This window comes from Triticum urartu, chromosome 2 (genome assembly GCF_003073215.2).
Source record: "Triticum urartu cultivar G1812 chromosome 2, Tu2.1, whole genome shotgun sequence".
Classification (NCBI taxonomy): domain Eukaryota; kingdom Viridiplantae; phylum Streptophyta; class Magnoliopsida; order Poales; family Poaceae; genus Triticum; species Triticum urartu.
Window position 1 is genome coordinate 268,512,069 of NC_053023.1, and position 4,984 is coordinate 268,517,052.

Here is a 4,984-nt window from a genome sequence, read left to right on the forward strand (position 1 = left end):
CGTATTCTGGGAAGTAGTCAGGGGGGAAGCAGCCTGTGTTCAAGTTAATCAGATTAGTCCTTTGAATATTTCTTCTTGATCCTCCGTTCGCCTCCCATGGGAAGACAACCCGAGTCTCAGGGGATACTATCTATACACAGGTGCATTTTGCAAATAAAATACAATTGCACATATTATAGTACAAACCTCGAAGCCTCTCAGTAGGATTGCAAAGGCCTCATCCAATCCTCTCTTCGCGGATTGGACATTTTCAGCCACCGTGCCCATTAAGGTACGATGTTCCTCTGAGATGGACGCCTGCCGCATCATGTTCGTCAAGATATCCGATGCCTCTTGGTCTTCGGAGGCTGTAGTAGGAGTATGATCACCCTTTGAAGGGATCCGTTCATTCGTATCCGGCTATATATCGGTTTGTCTGGGGCCCACATTTTTGTTCCCCGGACCCTGGGCCACCGAAGTATCACCTTCGAGTAATGTCTTCATCATCCCCTTTACCAGTTGTTGGTCGGGGGAGACCCTCCGTGACGACACCTCTAAGTCGTCTGTCCTATTGGACGGAGAGGCTAGTTGGGGCGTCTCGCTTTCCATCATCTCTGGTAGAAGGTCCCCCGAGGAAGAGGATTGTTGAGGAAGACTACGTGCTGAGCAACAAAAACAAAAAAAATAGGGTTTTTATCATTTATGCCACTAGTTGTGTCCCACTACTCAGTTTTTGCCATTAGAAGTTACAGCTGCTCAAAAATGCCATCAATCCATGAGATGCTTGCTCGAAAATGCCATTAGATATCTCAAAAATGCCACCGTTCTGTTAGATGTTTGCTCAAAAATGCCATTAGACATTGTTATTTTTATGTCAAACCCGTTGACCATGTTCTATGACAAAAATAAGCTTAGACCCACATGTTAGTTATCTCTATCTCACAATGATATGTGTGGCCCCACTTGTCAGGAATAACCAAGCGAATAATTTTATAGGAAAATAAGAACGCTGTTCGGATCAAGTGGGCCCCATACTTTATTGTAGTGAGATAGAGGGAGAGCTGGCATGTTGGTTCATAGGTATTTATGTCATTATAACATGGCAAAAGAGATTTGAGATCACAATAATGGTGTTTAGTGGCATTTATGAGCATGTGTCTAATGAAGCGATGGCATTTTTGAGCAGTTGAAATTTCTAGTGGCAAAACTGAGTAGTGGGACACAACCGGTGGCATAACTGATAAAAACCCAAAAATATATATTCCAGGCATTATAAGAAAGGAACGAGACATGTTTAAAACAGCCTTGATTCGCTTACGACTTGGCCTCAGGCTTGTCCTCGTCATGAGACTGCGTTTCGACGTCCTCCAAGCCCAAGCCAGCCACATGAGGCATCTTGCCTCGCTTAGGAGCCTGCTTCTCCCAATCTTCGGAGGCGGCCCTTCTCTTCCTAGGAGGAAAGGAGACAGTGGCCCCCCTTCACTTTTGACTTCGGATGAGGGGATCTTGATTCCTCTGGACACAATGTCCGATGCACCCTTGGAATAGGGACCATATTTGGTCCTCTCACTCTCCGCCTCGCCCTCCTTCACAGGCATCTGGTACGGTGCCAGGGCCAGCATCCTTGTTAGAACAGGATTCACTGGGCCCTCGGGCAGAGGGGCCGAACACATAATTAGTTCTGCCTTCTTTGTCCAGCCCCGGAAGAAGATAGCGTGCTTGGTACCATATTACGGTATGCATAATTACAAGGTGTTTGGGAGCCAAGTGCTTACCGGGTATTCGGACGGTTGCAGTTAAGGCCAGCATCTTCGGTAGTGTCCGGCCAATGTTTCCGCTTCCCAAAAAATAACTTCCACATCCCTTTGTGTGTGGTGCCGAAGAAGCGTTGGAGGGTTTGTGGTCCTTCTGGATTAAACTCCCACATGCGGCGAGACCTGCGCTAGCATGGCTAGATTCGGCAAACTAACATCACTTGGATCACGTAGACAAGATCGATGTCTCTCTCGAGGAGGGTTCGGATGCGGCTTTGTAAAGTCTGCACTTCATCAACTGATCCCCAGTCCAGCCCCTTGTTGACCCATGATGCAAGCTGTAATGGTGGGCCAGGACGGAATGTGGGTGCAGCTACCCACTTGGTGCTGTGGGGCTCCATAACGTAAAACCACTCTCGCTGCCAATGATTGGAAGTTCCGGTAAAAGAACCTTTTTGGCCAAGGAGAGCTGGTGAGTTGGCTGATCATAACAGTGCTGCACTCTGCATGTTCCCCGTCGACTACCTTCGGCATCAAACTGAAGGTCTTGAGCCATAAGCGGAAGTGTCGGGGGATTCGGAGGAAGGCCTCGCATGTAATGATAAACGCCGAGACGTGGAGGATAGAGTCTGGGGCTAGGTCGTGAAAATCTAGTTTGTAATAAAACATTAGCCCCCGGACGAATGGGTGAAGAGCGAACCCTAGCCCCCGGTGGAAGTGGGAGATGAATACGACCCTCTCACCAAATCTAGGAGTCGGAATAACCTGTCCTTGAGCAGGAAGCCTATGGTGGACCTCCGCGGTCAAATATCTGGCCGCCCGAAGCTTTGCGATATCCTCCTCCATAATGGAGGAAGCCACCCATCGGCCTTGGAGCTGGGTCCAGACATGATGGGGAGGCTTGAAATGATGAAGTCGAACCTTGGGTGCTAGAACTCGAGGTTGGGAAGGCTAAGGAGAGGATTGGCATAAAATACAGCCCTTGGTTCCTTTATAAAGGCAGCGGGTATAGAACGCCTCCTCCTAAGCCTAAGAACCTGCCTATTCCTAAGGAATCTTTCCAGCAGGATAGTTGGGTTACTCACGCTCATATTGATGAAAATCTCGCAATTAGGGGACATGATCTCTGCCTCGACAAGACGTGTCAATGACAACCACGCCCCGAAACATGGAACGGCGGGACGGGAAATGGTTCTAAATAATGACCGACAAGCGTGACGTCACATTACTAAAAATTGTCAGCGGATTAGATTCATAGAATACTATACTCTCTACGGTTGTATGTTACAGGTTCGGACACGATCAATTTGTCCGAAGACTATTTTGGAGTTCGGAAGGAGGAACCCGGCTTGCAATGCCGAAGATAGCACTACGCGTCGGATATCTTTTCATTGAAGCCAGGTTCAAGGGCTACTGAGGGAGTCCTGGACTAAGGGGTCCTCGGGCGTCCGGCCTGTTAGCCATGGGCCGGACTGATGGGCTATGAAGATACAAAGACCGAAGACTGCACCCGTGTCCGGATGGGACTCTCCTTGGCATGGAAGGAAAGCTTGGCGACCGAATATGTAGATTCCCTTCTTTGTAACCGACCTTGTGTAACCGTAGATCCTTCTGGTGTCTATATAAACTGGAGGACTTAGTTCAGATAGGAGACTCATTATCATAGCCATACAAGCTAGACCTCTATGGTTCAGCCATTACTATCTCGAGGTAGATCAACTCTTGTAATACTCATATTCATCAATATCAATCAAGCAGGACGTAGGGTATTACCTCCATAGAGAGGGCCTGAACCTGGGTAAACATCGTGTCCCTTGTCTCTTGTTACCGTTGACCTTAGACGCACAGTTCGGGACCCCCTACCCGAGATCCGCCGGTTTTGACGCCGACAATGACGAACGGTCGCAACGGTGCATACTCAGGGATAACACTTATACCTTGAAATTTTAGTGAGGGATCATCTTATAATGCTACTGCCGTACTAAGCAAAATAAGATGCATAAAAGATTAGCATCACATGCAATCAAAATATGTGACATGATATGGCCATCATCATCTTGTGCTTTTGATCTCCATCTCCAAAGCATCGTCATGATCTCCATTGTCACTGGCTTGACACCTTGATCTCCATAGTGGCGTCGTTGTCATCTTGCCAACTATTTCTTCTACAACTATCGCTAATGCATAATCATAAAGTAAAGCAATTACATGGCGATTGTATTTCATACAATAAAGCGACAACCATAAGGCTCCTTCCAGTTGCTGATAACTTTTACAAACCATGATCACCTCATACAACAACGTATATCACATCATGTCTTGACCATATCACATCACAACATACCCTGCAAAAACAAGTTAGACGTCCTCTACATTGTTGTTGCAAGTTTTACGTCGCTGCTACAAGCTTCTAGTAATAACCGTCCTTACCTACGCATCAAAAACCACAACGATGTTATGTCAAGTTTGCTGTTTTAACCTTCAACAAGGACCGTCCATCGTCGAATTCGATTCAACTAAAGTTGGAGAAACAGACACCCACCAACCACCTTTATGCAAAACAAGTTGCATGTCTATCAGTGGAACTGGTCTCATGAACGTGGTCATGTAAGGTTGGTACAGGTTGCTTCATCCAACAATAACGCCGAATAAAAATAAGACGTTGGTGGTAAACAGTATGACTATGATCGCCAACAACTCTTTGTGTTCTACTCGTGCATATCATCTACGCATAGACCTGGCTCTGATGCCACTGTTGGGGAATGTAGCATGCAATTTCAAAAAATTTCCTATGATCACGCAAGATCAATCTAGGAGATACATAGCAATGAGAGGGGGAGAATGTGTCCACATACCCTCGTAGACCAGAAGCGGAAGCGTTAGTTTAACGCGGTTGATGTAGTTGAATGTCTTCTCGATTCAACCAATCAAGCACCGGACGTACGACACCTCCGAGTTCTGCACACGTTCCTCTTGATCATGTCCCTCGAACTCTTGATCTAGCAAAGTATCAAGGGAGAGTTTCGTCAGCACGACGCCATGGTGACGGTGATGGTGATGTGATCCGTGCAGGGCTTCACCTAAGCACTATGACAATATGATCGGAGGAGTAAACGGTGGAGGGGGGCACTGCACATGGCTAAGAAACAACTGATGTGCCTAGAGGTGCCCCCTACCCCTATATATTAAGGACGGAGAGGGGAGGAGGCCGGCCTAGGGCGCGCCAAGTGGGAGGAGTCCTACTTGGACCC